Raw genomic sequence first — 15,317 nt, 5'->3', positions numbered from 1 at the left:
ATCTTCCGCAGCGCTGTACAGAGTATATAGTCGTGTCACTAAATGTCCCTCAGAGGAGCTCACAATCTAGTCCCTACAATAGTCATATGGCTAGCATAGTCTAGAGCCAATTTTAGGGGGGAGTCACTTAAATGGAAACTGAGGTGGGAGGAATATGGAGGCTGCCATCTTTATTTCCTTGTAAACAATACCTGTTGCTTGGCAGCCCTGTTGATCTTCTGGCATAAGTAGTATCTGAGTCAAAACCCTGGAACAAGCATATGGCTAATCCAGTAAAACCTGAGTCAGCTGAATCATAGTACCTGATCTGCTGCATGCTAGTTCAGGGGCTATGGCTTAAAGTATTGTAAGCAGAGGATCAACAGGACTGCCAGGCAACTGGTATTGTTTAAAATTAAATAAAAATGGCAACCTCCATATATCTCTCACCTCGGGTATCCTTTAAGTTATCTGTATGTTTTTGGGATGTGGGAGGAAACTGGAGTGCCCGAAGGAATGTGTTTATTTTAAATAATTTTACTCGTTCATGTTCCGTTTAAAGAAAATCTGTAACGAAAAAAGTTCCCCTGGGGGGTACTCACCTCGGGTGGGGGAAGCCTCCGGATCCTATTGAGGCTCCACCCGTCCTCTTGTGTCTCACGGTGGCGGCGATAAAGCTCCGCGAACGGCGGGGATGTAAATATTTACCTTCCCGGCTCCAGCGCAGGTGCAGTATCGGCTCTCTGCTCGGAGATAGGCGGAAATAGCCGATCGCTGTTGGGCCGCTCTACTGCGCAGGTGCAAGTCTCCTGTGCCTGCGCAGTAGAGCGGACATGATGGAGATCGGCTATTTTCGCCTATCTCCGTGGGAAAAGCAGCAACAGCGCCCCCGCTGGAGCCAGAAAAAGTAATGCACAGCCTGACAAATTGTAGGCTGTGCATTCAATGGGCTTCAGCGAGACCGCCGTGGGACACAGGAGGACAGGGAAAGCCTCGATAGGGTCCAGAGGCTTACTACTGAGGTGGGTTTTTTTCCGTTACAGAATCTCTTTAAAGAAAAAAATGGATTGAGGTTTATAGCATCAGCTCCCGATCAACAGAATTCTAAAAGCCAGCTTTTAGCTTTACATATCCAGGGCTGTAGAAGTGAAAAAAAAAATAATTTTATTTTTAGCTCTGGTCTGTGACTGCCATCTTGTGGTATGAAGAAAGATAGCAGCCATCCACCATGTATTCCCCTGGCCCTCAGCAGCTGATGTTGTCAATGGGGATTTACTGTATTATGAGATTTAAAAAAAAGCTTTTACATGTGTGTTGTTTTTTTTTGTTGTTTTATTTTTTTATAAAAATATACAAAGTATCTGCAAAAATAATATACTATAAAAAGCATGTATTGCTCTGCAAAACAAACATTCACAGTGGACTTACAAATTGCTGCAGGATAGGGCAATGGATAAGGCCCTAGGCCTAGACATAGAATGAAAAGGGAAAATACCTGCTATACCAATTCATAGACACTCATTTCCTCCTCAACCACCCCTAGTTGCCTCCTCACTAACTAACCCTTCTCTAGTCAGTCTATAGCAACATGCCCATAGCTGGATAGTGATAGCCTTGTTTAGCTATCAGTGGAGGGGCGTGGCTTCAATTGACAGAGCAACCACTCTTCCCAGACATGCTCACGTGACTTATGATGGCCACTAATGATCCAATTTCTAGCGATCATTTGAGCGATCAGATAATTCTGATTGGAAGGAAAATCGTTCACTACACCATCAACGAACCAATCTTTGCTTCCTATCTATCACAACCACCAAGAAAATCCAAATTTTGTTTTGATGAAAATCCAATCATACAACTATTTTTATAATCGATTGTGCCCATCAACTGAGATTATTTTCAACCAATACGATTTCTGATCGCTTGAACGATTTTTCACTAGAAATTGGAAAGTTAGTGGCCACCTTTAAGGAGGAGTGGTTCAGGCTTGCTGTGAACGAGCAGGCAGAAGGAGATTGCTCAGGGGGAGATGGTGATCTATGAATTGTTACAGGAGATAAAAGCTACAAGCCTTTTTGTAGAACTTTTTTGTTTTGTTTTAGCACCATCCTGTGCTCCCCCAGGTCTCACCACTATGTCCTGATGTCAACATGCGGTGGCAGTGGTGACCTAACATGAAGCCTATGGGCTGTCCATTACATGTGGCACACAGCTGCTCCATTTCATTGCCCCCCGATAGTGCAGTGGTCCCTCCCACAGACAGTAGCATAGTAAAGGTGTTGCAGAACACATGAGCGCTGTGTGGACCGCACATGCGTGGCTTCCATTCATAATTCCTTTTGTCATTTTTGATGTGGGTGGTTAAGGTCAGGCATGGGGGGGTTGGTTAAGGTTAGGTGTGGGTGGTTAAGGTCAGGCATGGGGGGGTTGGTTAAGGTTAGGTGTGGGTAGTTAAGGTCAGGCGTGGGGGGGGGGTTGGTTAAGGTTAGGTGTGGTTGGTTAAGGTCAGGCATGGGGGGGGGGGTTGGTTAAGGTTAGGTGTGGGTAGTTAAGGTCGGGTGAAAGGGGGGGGGGGGGGTTAGGCATGTAAGGGGTGTGGTTAGGCATCAGCAGGAGGTGTTTAGGGTTAGGCATTAGTATGAGGGAGGGTTCTGTGTGAGAATAGGGTTAGGTTGATTTGCATTTTATGATAATAATAGCTTTAAGCAATTTGTTAGGTTGCACTTTATGGCAGAAGGAGCTGTAAATTAAAGTGTTGGAGTTCTCCCGGAGTCACTGCTCTCCTTTTGCAATGTATGGTCTTTTTTCTATTTGGAAAATTGCACCTGTAATTGCAATTGGTTTTTGAATCATTCTTTTTTATTAACAAGCAATCCTAAGGTGTGCATGAAGATTTTATCCTTCTGTTGGCTATTGTACTAATATAGAGTACAGGGTTACTGCAGGACTGACATGATTTACTGTACCAGACTGTACAATACATGGCTTTATATGCTGTTTATATAACTACTATTGTGTTTAGCCACACCCCTTAAAGGACAACGAAAGTGAGAAGGATTCGGAAGCTGCAATATTTATTGCTTGTCAAACAATGCACATTGCCTGGCTGTCCTGCTGATCCTCTGCCTCTAAGGGCCCGTTTCCACTATAGCGTTACGAAATCGCCGGCGAATCACCGCAGGCAAATCGCATGCGGGTGCGATTCCGCATGCGTTTTTTGCCGCGATTTCGCATGCGATTTTGCATAGGTAAGGCTGTATGCGATTTTAACCATGTCACTGCCTGTGTGAATTAACATGGGTACCTATGCGAAATCGCGGCAAAAAACGAATGGGGAAAACGCATGCGATTTCCCTATTAAATACATTGCGTGCGATTCGCCTGCATTCCACACGCAGGCGAATTCTGAGGCCCCTACCCTGCAGATTTTTTCTGCACAGAAAAACGTGTGGGGAAACGCACAAGTGGAAACAGTCCCATCCACTTGTACTGACTGTGCGAATCCGCATGCGGGCAACGCATGCGGATTCGCGATAGTGGAAACGGGCCCTAATACTTAGTCATAGACCCTGAACAACCATGCAGATCATGTTTTTGACTGGATTTGCCTCATGCTTGTTTCAGGTGTGTGATTCAGACATTGCTGATTCTTGAAAGATCATCAGGATGCCAGGCAATTAGTATTGTTTAACCACTTTCCCTTCCCTGGGATTAGTAACTACATCTTTGCAAAATGCCATATCCATGCAGGGACGTAGCTACTACGTCCCTTCCCGCTCGACCCCCCACGCGCTCCTGTGATCGCTACCGCCACCAGTCGTTAGCCGGGAGATCAATTAATCATTCATTGACCTAAGTCCCTGTGTGAATGACCGTAGCTGTCTATTAGACGGTGCCGCCATTCACAAAAACCGATGCTTACACATCCTATGCATACGGAAGTTATGCGCAAGGACATCTTGTGGCTAAATAGTAAAATTACATGTACACACATTTCTTTTCCTTAAGAGACATTTTTTTAACATCTCAAATTAACCCTTACCTACCACACTCCCCAATAGTTACCCCCAAAATATTTTGTAAAAAAAAAAAAAAATACATAAATAGTTACCTTAGGGACTGAACTTTTTAATATGTATGTCAAGAGGGTATATTACTGTTACTTTATAAATTATGGGCATGTAATCAGGGATGGACGCAAAACTGAAAAAAATGCACCTTTATTTCTAAATAAAATATTGTCGCCATACATTGTTCTAGGGAAAAATTTTAAACGTTGCAATAACCGGGACAAATGGGCAAATAAAGTGTGTGGGTTTTAATTACGGTATCATGTATCATTTTAAAGCTATGATGGCCGAAAACTGAGAAGTAATGAACATGTTCACATTTTTTCTTCTTTTTCCAGCCTAATTGGTGGCGGAAAAAACAAGATATAGATTGTTGTGATAAATACTTAAATAGTAGTAAAGTAATAGGCGAATGAATGGAAGGCTCGCTGACAGGTGAAAATTGCTCTGGTTTTTTAAGGGGAAAAACCCTTGGAGGTGAAGTGGTTAAAAGGAAATGCGGCAGCCTCCATATTCCTCTCACTTCATTTGTCACCCTCATTTGGCCAACCCCACTTTTTTATACTCCCACCTTTTTTTAACATTGAGTTTGTATAATGTTTTGGTAAATTCATATCTAAAAAGTGTACCAGACCTGCAGGCTGGGTTTTAATAAGCGCACACGGCAATGAGACCTCTTCATGTGGAATGTACCATGTCTCTGACTTAGCTGATAGGTAAAGTCAATGCACTTTTTTGATGCTGAATAAGTTCCCTTCTCTTCATGGAAGAAGTAAAGGTTAACATCCAGTCTAGAAAAATGATTGCCCGCTCATCACAGCAGATGCTTGAATAAAGCCGATTGTATATGGATTGAATACGGCTAGCTTTGCATAGAGTCCATCTCACTGCTGCTTGCCTCTACCACAGAAGACAGTCCTGCTTGCAATCTCTCCATAATCCGTTGTTGGAGGAGATCAGTCACTTCAGGGACCATACTGTCCTCAGTGTTCTCGCTGCCTCCCTCCTGCTCGGTGCTGAACATGTCTCCACTTTCAGGATCCTGCAAGACAGTCACTGGGTCAGTTGACAAACACAGCTCCTCGATGTGACGAATCTTCCTTAACAGGTCTTCTTTATTTCTTTCCATTTCCTGTATCCTATCGGACCCCGTCTGTGAAATCTGTTCTTCCTGCTGTGTAATGTCATTCAGTACTGAGTTCTTTAGGGTTTCCAATCTTATCTTCACCTCTTGAAGCAATGCTGTATTCTCCTTTAGGATGCTGTCCACTTTTTCGGGCACGTTTTGCTTGAACTCCTTCAACCTCCAGACTCCATCCTGAACTTTCGCTCTGTTCTCCGAAAGTTTCTCAAGGACAGTTTCCAGTTTCAGCTTCTTCTTTCGGGTGGCCTCATCCAGTGAGTCCACCTGATGTCCTTCATGCTCACCAAGTTCCTTACAGGAAGCACATAGATATTCGGAGTCCTCATTGCAGTGTTACACCAACGCTTGATTGTGGACAGGACACTTTCGTTTTTCGAGGAACGTAGTGGGTTCTACTAGGATGTGCTCTGGTAACTTGCTGTGGACCTTCAGGTGTTTGTCACAAAGAGAAGCATCACAGGGCAAACATGATTTAACAGCAGGAACAAGAGAATCAAGACAGTAAGTACAAGAGATCTTGGTGGTCTCTTGACTTGGTGGAACATTTGCGGCTTCGTTGACTAAATTGCGTAAACTGATGGATTCAACAAGCTCTGGCCGCTTTGTGTATGTGTGCTGGCATACGGGGCACATATATTCGGTCTTTGTGGTTGAAGTAGTGTTAACCTCTTTGGCGTCAAATGCTTTTGTGGTACAATGGCGGCAGAAGGTGTGACCACACATCAGTGTCACGGGGTCAGTGTTAATGTCCAAGCAGATCGGACAATCGAGAAGAGTTGTCATGATGATCCAGCAGAATTAATCTTTCATGTAGTTTGAGAATGATGTATCCAGTGTTACTTGATTTTTTTTCTGTAAATGTGGGCAAACAGAGTCAGTTTATTTTGGTGAAATGTAAGTCCGGTTACAAATTCACTTAGGTAGTTTTAAAGGACAACTGCATCCAAATCTATATTTTACCTTTGCTAAAAGTGTGGTCCTATCTGTTAAATAAGTAAAATAGCAGTCATCCTCCTAAAATTGGATTTTACAGAATATAGAATTAAAAATAACAGGGCTGCAATCTGTAAGAGACTGTTTCATTATAGCCAGTGGCGTAATTAAAGACTTCCGGGGAGACCTAGTTTGCCAAGCCCCACCACCACCAATAGTTTGCTAAAGCCTCCAAACCTAGTTTGCTGGACCCCCCTTAGTTCCTGCTAAAACTTGGCCTTAGACTACAGTAGTGAATAGATTGGGTCCAGGCTTTGTAAATACATAATAATATGGTAGGACATTAGATTGTTGACTATGGTAAGGAGTAGATTGTGAGTTCCTTTGAGAACAGTCATTGACATGACTGTGTACTCTGTAAAGTGCTGCAGAAGATGTCAGGGCTATATAAATACATAAAAATATGGTAGGACATTAGACCATGGCTATGGTAGAGGTTAGATTGTTTAGATTGTGAGCTCCTCTGAGCACAGCCAGTGACATGACTATGTATACTGTAAAGTGCTGCAAAAGATGTCAGGGTTTTATAAATAATAATAGTATAGCAGGACATTAGGCCATAACTATAGTAGGGATTAGATCAGGCATGGGCAAACTTGGCCCTCCAGCTGTTAAGGAACTACAAGTCCCACAATGCATTTGCCTTTATGAGTCATGACTGTGGCTGTAAGACTCCTGTAATGCATCATGGGACTTGTAGTTCCTTAACAGCTGGAGGGCCAAGTTTGCCCATGCCTGGATTAGATTGTGAGCTCCTCTGAGGACATGACATTGCAGTGTCTTCAGATTACCCCTCTTTATTTCAGGTTAGGCTAACTCCCAGGTCCTATAGCACACTGTGTCGTTAATTGGCTTAGCCTCATATATAGCAGGTGTGACCTTGGTTTCAAAGTGCTTCAATCGTGCTCTTCATGCAATGGTCACTCATCCACTCTGCACTCTGCTCCTACCTGTGACCATGATGCTAAGAGAGGGAGGAGGAGCGAGCAGATGCAGGTGACTGGAGTAAGACAACACTGACAGGGACACATATCGTAATGCAGCTATTTTGCTGTCAGCACTGCAACAGAGAGGGCAGAATAAAACGCTGCTGTCCTCTTACCATCCAAGTCCCTGGGCAGAAATCCTCATCAGAGCTCTCCATCGGGTTGAGTGAGAAGCATAACTGTACTCATTCTTGTTCGAGGAGGGGGCCTCGGCAGGGAGGATAATGTACTTGTATAACTGCCTCTTGCAGTGGCGCTCCATCCTCCTGACACTTCCTGCTGTGAAGAAGGAAGTGTCGGGAGGACAGAGCACAGCGTGGAGCGCCACGGCAAGAAGAGGTCTTACAGGTAAAACATACCTCTATTCCATAGCTCCCTCCTCGCAAGCTCTTCTCTACTCTGCATTACATTCTCATCAACTCTGAATTAAAGGAAACCTGAACTCAAAAAAAATAAGCAAAAAACTTCATACATGTCTGGGGCTTTTCCAGGCCTGAGCCCCCTATAGAATTCCTGGTCACTCTCCCTTCATCGTGCTGCTTTTTGCCCCTCTTATACTCTGTCCCATCTGTGTTACTCTTCAATTCTCCTCCCAAGGACTTCAAATGCGTAAGGAAAATCGCACCGCACCATTTCCTATTTCATACACCCTATGTGGAGTGAGCCGATGGGGTGATTTGTTTAGCCCCGCCCCCACTCATTGACCTGCTGGACAGGAAGTACGCCACTGGATTTTGACCGATTGCTTCATGCGATCTGCACTGCTATTGCAACAACTGACCCCAATGCATTTGCATGCCAAGCAGTACTGCTCATACCGCGCGGCAATGCACGGAGTCAGTGTCGCCTCTTCATCGTCTGAGCTACTTCCATCCAGAAAAGGATTAAGATGAATGGGGCCCTGGCAAGATAGCAGTATTTACCCACCACTGATGGTCACCTGGCTTTTTTAGTAAGATTTGGTGGGGGCTAGCATCGGCCAGGCCCCTAGACTCTCTCTCCACCCTAGGTAACTGCCTAGGTTTACCTTGTGGATTATCTGGCTCTGCTTCCTTTGCGTTCCACCGCGGGTACTGTGGCCAGTCTCAGAGAGACTAATGACCGCTGCGATGTTAGAGCAGTGACGGAGAACGACGCAATGCAGCAGTGTGAAAGGGGCCTTAAAGAGGAAATGATTTGAAGCTGATCGTCAGTGTGACCGTGATAAGCACCTGGTCTCCAGAAAAGTTATAATTTCTGCAGAATTCATTTTGTTTTTCAAAGATAGAGATTATTCCACAATTGCTGTTTTCAGGGCGAGAACTAAACAGAAAGCTTATCAGACCTTACCACACGTGAGCGTTCGGCCTAGTCCTGGGGCTCCTGTAACAGGAAGTGTGAGAGGGGAAGATAAAACATGTAACAACGCACAGACGAGGGTTCACTTCCTGTGCGGCTCTGCACTGACCTCCTAACCACAAGGTGACTTAAAAGGACAAAGAGTCACCACCAGCAAATGCATAAATATTTGTATAAACTTTATTGATTGTCGTGCCTTATTTCACATAGCGAGCTGTGTATTGTGCTGTCAGTTAATATTAGCAACAATTATAATATATAATTATAGTACTTACAATTAATAATAATTATTACATTATTATTTTTGGCAATGCACTTTTTTCAGTGTTCTTGCTGCCTCCCTCCTCTTCGGTGCTAAACATGTCTCCATTTTCTGGATCCTGCAAGACAATCAGTGGGTCAGTCGTCAAGCACAGCTCCTCGATGTGACGCATCTTCCATAAAGAGAACCTGTAACAAAAAAAAGTTCCCCTTGGGGGTACTCAGGTAGAAACCCTAAAGTCTGGTATTATTAGAAACTTTCTTCATTCTGTCCTGTAATTGTGTTGCTCAAATGGCTGTAGGAGGGACTCCTGCAACATGCATGACTCCAGTTTCTGCCATTTACTCCTTTTGAGAAGATGTGGTCAGGGGAGGCGCTGCTGACTTTTGCTACTGAGAGTTGTCTGTTGTCTAAACGTTTTTCTCTGCCTTTTGTCTGCTGTGCCTGGGATAAGTCCTTTGAGCTTACAGAAACCAGAAAAAAACCAGTAGCAGTGAGCAAAGAATACACTCCCACACAGAAGTCTTCTGAACTCTTGCAAGACTTAAGTCTTGATGAACTTGTGCAAATAGGATTCTGGGGTTCCAAAATATACACTGCTCAAAAAAATAAAGCGAACACAAAAATAAGACATCCTAGATCTGAATGAATAAAATATTCTTATTAAATATACTTTGTTCTTTACATAGTTGAATGTGCAGACAACGCAAACACACACAAAATATCAATGTAAATTTATCAACCCATGCATTTGGAGTCACACTCAAAATTAAAGTGGAAAAAAACACTACAGGCTGATCCAACTTTGATGTAACGTCCTTAAAACAAGACAAAATGAGGCTCAAGAGCGTGTGTGGTCACCACTTGCCTGTATGACCTCTCTACAACTCCTGGGCATGCTCCTGAGGTGGCAGATGGTCTCCTGAGGGATCTCCTCCTAGACCTGGACTAAACAATCCACCAACTCCTGGACAGTCTGTGGTGCAACTGTTGGTGGATGGAGGCAGCGAGACATGATGTATAGGGTATAACACCCCTAAAACTTCAGTTCACAAAGCATGATGCCTAGGGGTAATATTTGATTTATCTCTCTCATTTATTCCTCACACTCTCTCCCTAACCAGCTCCTGTCATCTCCAACTCAAAAACATATCCCGCATCTGACCTTTTCTCACCCAGGACACTACTAAAATGTTAGTACATGCCAGGGGCGATTCTAGGTTCCTGGGAGATCCGGGACACCAAGAGGGAATGATTGTGTGGCGCTATGCGTGCCGTGGCAAAAAATGGGTGTGGCCATGCCATGGAAAGTGGGTGTGGTCATAGGTGGGGCTAAATGTACATGCACATAGCAGTGGCGTAACGTAAATATATACAATAGGCAGTATTTCACATAAATAAGTCCCTCACCTAGCTTCTGTCTTGTCTTCGGCTGGCTGGCCTGTGTGCTGTACTCAGCTGGCGGTGATGCTGGGCTGCCTGGCTGGTGGTTATGCTATGCTAATCATTGCTGGCAGTGATGCTGTGCCGGCTTGGCTAACAGTGATACTGTGCCAGCTTGGCTGGCAGTGATGTTGAGCCGGCCTGGCTTTGCTAGGTGACTTGCTGGGGGCATTTTGGGGGGCTTTGCTTGGCTGTATGCTTTGCTGGGCTGGGACCAGGAGGCTTTGCTAGGCTGGGGGGTTTGATTTGCTGGGGGCTGTGCTTTGCTGTGCTGGGGCCCTGGGGCTTTGCTTGGCTGTAGATAGGTAGGTTCACCCAGTATAGGTTAGATAGGTAGGTTCCCCCAATATAGGTTAAATAAGTAGGTGCCTCCAGTGTAGGTTAGATAGGTAGGTTCCCGCCATAGGTAGGTGCCTCAAGTGTAGGTTAGATAGGTAGCTACCCCAGTATAGATTAGATAAGTAGCTGCCCCCAGTATAGGTTAGATAGGTAGGTGATTCCAGTATAGATTAGATAGGTGATTCCAGTATAGATTAGATGGAAGCTTCCCCCAGTATAGATTAGGTAGGTAGCTTCCACCAGAATAGATTAGATAGGTAGGTGTTTCCAGTATACATTAGATAGGTAGTTTCTCCCAGTATAGTTTAGATAGGTAGGCGATTCCAGTATAGATTAGATAGTAAACTTCCCCAGTATAGATTCGATAGGTAGCTTCCCCCAGTATAGATTAGATAGGTAGCTTCCCCCAGTATAGATGAGATAGGCAGCTTCCCCCAGCGTAGATTAGATAGGCAGCTTCCCCCAGTATAGATTAGATAGGTAGCTTCCCCCAGTGTAGATTAGATAGGTAGGTGATTCCAGTATACATTAGATAGGTGGGTGATTCCAGTATAGATTCGATAGGTAGCTTCCCCCAGTATAGATTAGGTAGGTGGATGATTCCAGTGTAGATTAGATAGGTAGGTGATTCCAGTATACATTAGATAGGTAGCTTCCCCCTGTATAGATTAGATAGGTAGCTTACCCCAGTGTAAGTTAGGGGCGCAGGGGGGAGCGGGTGTAGTTAAAAACTCACCTTTTATCGCCACAGGCACAGCCTCCATCTCCTTCCAACTTCCTCATCCGGCGTCCCATCGGTCACGTCATCACAGTGGGCGCTGTAACCAAGGCGACAGTCGCTGGGAAAGGAAGTCGGAAGTAGATGGAAACTGCCTGCGGGGATCGGAAAAGAAGGTGAGTTTTTAACTGCCCGCTACGCCCAGTGCCCCTCCTGCTGCGCAATGTGATCCGGGGCACCATGGCAACAGGTTCGGGGGCGGTGCCCCTGATCAAAGGCCCTAGCGACGCCCCTGGTACATGCTCTCATTATATCTCGTTTAGACTATTGTAATATATTGCTTGGTGGACTGCCCACGAACCCATTGGCACCCCTCCAATCTGTACTGAACTCGGCTGCTCATCTCATTCATCTCTCTTCTTGGGCTTCCTCCGCTGCTCCTCTCTGTCAAGTTCTTCATTGGCTGCCAATTACCGAGAGGATCCATTTTAAACTCTTAACCCTAATCTACAAAGCTCTTCACAATCTCTCTCCCCCCATACATCTCCTTACTAGTTTCCAGATACCAACTCAACCACAATCTAAGATCTTGGTGCAAGTGAACAGAGGCGCCAAAAGAATAAAACAATATGATAAAAATGTTAAAACATGGGCGTGGCAGAGGTGGATATCTAGCCACTCCAAAGGACACTCAGAAACAGGTGTGTTTTAAAGTATAACACAAAAGAAATGTATTTATACACTCCATGATTTCACTACAATCTCAGATCTGCACAGGAGCTTCTTTTGTCCTCCTCTATAATTACCTCCTCACATTCACATATACAAGACTTCTCACGTGCCTTACCCCACCTCTGGAATGCCCTTCCACAGCACATCTGTCACTCTTCAACCTTTGAAATCTTTAAACGCACCCTATGCTCTTACTTAGGCTCTAACTTAGGCTATTCCCCTTCAACCTCTCAAGTTTTACTCCATACTAGATAGCCTTAACAGGCACTGTGCCTTTATGCATACTGCGGACCTCCCCACCTCTTTTTGTTTCCCCCCCATTCCTTTAGATTGTAAGCTCGCAAGGACAGGGCTCTCTCACCCTTATGTGACTTGGATTTTGTTGTTCATTTCATGGCTTGCACTCTGTTATACATTTTATTAATCGTGCTACTTCTGTCATTGTAACCACCAGTTCTGTATTTTGTACCAATGTTCATATTTGATGTATATCATTGTCTGTATCATAATGTACGTCTTGTTTGTTTTCCTACTTTGTACAGCGTCACAGAATATGTTGCCGCTTTATAAATCAATAATAATAATGTTCCAAATGTGCTCATTTGTATTCAGGTCTGGGGAACGGGCAGGCCAGTTCATAGCATCAATGCCTTCATCTTGCAAGAACTGCTGAAACACTCCAGCCACATGAGATCTAGCATTGTCTTGCATTGGGAGGAACACAGGGCCAACCGCACCAGCATATGGTCTCACAAGGGGTCTGAGGACCTTCTCTCGGTACCTAATGGCAGTCAGGCTACTTCTGGCGAGCACATGGAGGGCGCTACGGCCCCTAAATAATGCAAATTTGACAATCTTGGTGGTCTATGGCAAATGCCAAATGTCCTGCACGGTGTTGGGCTGTAAACACAACCCCCACCTGTGGACGTTGAGCCTTCATACCGTGTTTCCCCGAAAATAAGACACTGTCTTACATTAATTTGTCTTTCAAAAGTTGTGCTAGGTCTTATTTTCGGGAGGTCTTATATTCTATGGTGGTAGCCAGATCCCCTTTAGTGTATACAATAGATAGATTCCCATCACCTGCCCGCCCAAGTCTGGAACCCTATGCTGATTATGCTTGGGATAATTCACAACGCAGATCAGCGGTGACTTGCAGTGAAAGCAGCTACAGTAATGTATCCAGTAACAGAGCCGACAGGAAGTAAACAGACATCACTTCCTGTATTGGGCAGCGCTGTTACTGGATATATTACTGTAGCTGCTTTCACCGCAAGTCACCGCTAATCTGCGGTGTGAATTAGGGGAGGTAAAGGGAGCAGGCAAGCAGGAGCAGGTCTGCCACTAGGTCTTATATTAGGGGGAGGTCTTATATTTCAAGCATACTCAAAATATATGGTAGGTCTTATTTTCGGTCTTAAATTCTGGGAAACACGGTACTACTCTCATGGAGACTGTTTCTGGCAGTTTGAGTATCAAAAGAACAAGTGCCATCACTCTGCAGGCTGAATGAATAGAGTAAACTTTAATGGTAAAAAATAACACACATGGAAAAAAAAAACATAAAACCATTTAAAAAGCAATGAAGCGCTCCGTACCCAGACATGCCACAAACACACTCTCAAAACACCTCCCACACACAGGGGTACCGGTACCACCGACAAGGATCTCAACCCTGCAGGGAGGGAATGGAGCAGAGTGGGGATGTAGGCCGCCTGCAAAGTGTAAAACTACTGGCCGGGATAAAGTCAAAATGGCTTCCAGGGTAACGGCAACAGGTAAGTAAAAAATCTTCACCCGCGTCGCGGGACTCACCACTCTTCATCTAAGTGTCGTCCTTGATTAGCTGCTGTGCGCACATTGGGAACTTTCACTTTTTCGCCGGACCTCAATCCGAAGGGAGAGATGCCCGGCCACATGAATCCAAAGGCAAGCCAGCAATGCCTATGATGAATCCCGGCTCAGATACACTCCGGATAGCTCCAGGACAGACGTGCGGGTTGAGAGGGGGTCTCAACCCGCACGTTTGTCCTGGAGCTATCCGGAGTGTATCTGAGCCGGGATTCATCATAGGCATTGCTGGCTTGCCTTTGGATTCATGTGGCCGGGCATCTCTCCCTTCGGATTGAGGTCCGGCGAAAAAGTGAAAGTTCCCAATGTGCGCACAGCAGCTAATCAAGGACGACACTTGGATGAAGAGTGGTGAGTCCCGCGACGCGGGTGAAGATTTTTTACTTACCTGTTGCCGTTAACCTGGAAGCCATTTTGACTTTATCCCGGCCAGTAGTTTTACACTTTGCAGGCGGCCTACATCCCCACTCTGCTCCATTCCCTCCCTGCAGGGTTGAGATTCTTGTCGGTGGTACCGGTACCCCTGTGTGTGGGAGGTGTTTTGAGAGTGTGTTTGTGGCATGTCTGGGTACGGAGCGCTCCAGTGCTTTTTAAATTGTTTTATGTTTTTTTTCCCATGTGTGTTATTTTTTACCATTAAAGTTTACTCTATTAATTCAGCCTGCAGAGTGATGGCACTTGTTCTTTTGATACTGTGATAGATTTTAGATGTGCTGTTATTCCTGCTCAGCAGTATACAGGCTCCACTACGAGGTTGAGTACGTGCAGTTTTCAGTTTTTGCCTTTCTGGCAGTTTGAGCAGACAAAGTGGAGGTCATTCTGCAAGGCTCTGGCAGTGCTCCTCCTGTTCCTCCTTGCACAAAGGCAGATGTAGTGTTCCTGCTGCTGGGTTATTGTCCTCTTATGTCATCCTCCCCGTCTCTTGATGTACTGGCCTGTCTCCTGGTAGCACCTCCATGCTCTGAACATTATGCTGACAGATGCCGCAAACCTTGATGTGCCATCCTGGATGAGCTGCACTACCTGAGCAACTTGTGTGGGTTGCAGACTCCATTTCACGCTGCCACTAGAGTGAGAGCACCACCAGCATTCAAAGGTGACCAAAACATCAACCAGAACCACTCCTTTATTGGTGATGTCTTGCTAATTGCCTACTTGTTGTGTATTCCATTTGCACAACAGCATGTGAAATTGATTGTCAATCAGTGTCGCTACCTAAGTGGACAGTTTGATTTCACAGAAGTATGATTGACTTGGAGTTCCATTGTGTTGTTAGCAGTGTAGTTTAGCTGGTATTTTTTTTCTTTCAAGTACACTTTTTTAATTTATGCTTCTGGCGGGAAGATTACTCACCACTTGTAGGTACTACTGTGCTTTTGAAGGGGGAAGGGGAGGGTGATGAGGCCCCTTTTTTAAATTTGAGCATCCCCGCTTAAAGAGGAACTCCAGTGAACATTTTACT

General features: G+C 44.9%; 1 protein-coding gene across 2 annotated transcripts in view; it reads left to right on the top strand.

Annotated features, from left to right (window-relative positions):
• Positions 1–15,317, top strand: part of GSG1L2 (GSG1 like 2) — a 348,027-nt gene that overhangs the window by 318,920 nt on the left and 13,790 nt on the right. The window lies entirely within an intron of this gene.

The sequence above is a fragment of the Hyperolius riggenbachi genome, chromosome 12 (assembly GCF_040937935.1).
Source record: "Hyperolius riggenbachi isolate aHypRig1 chromosome 12, aHypRig1.pri, whole genome shotgun sequence".
Lineage (NCBI taxonomy): Eukaryota > Metazoa > Chordata > Amphibia > Anura > Hyperoliidae > Hyperolius > Hyperolius riggenbachi.
The sequence above is the reverse complement of the archived record's forward strand: the minus strand, read 5'-3'. Positions and strand labels throughout refer to the sequence as shown.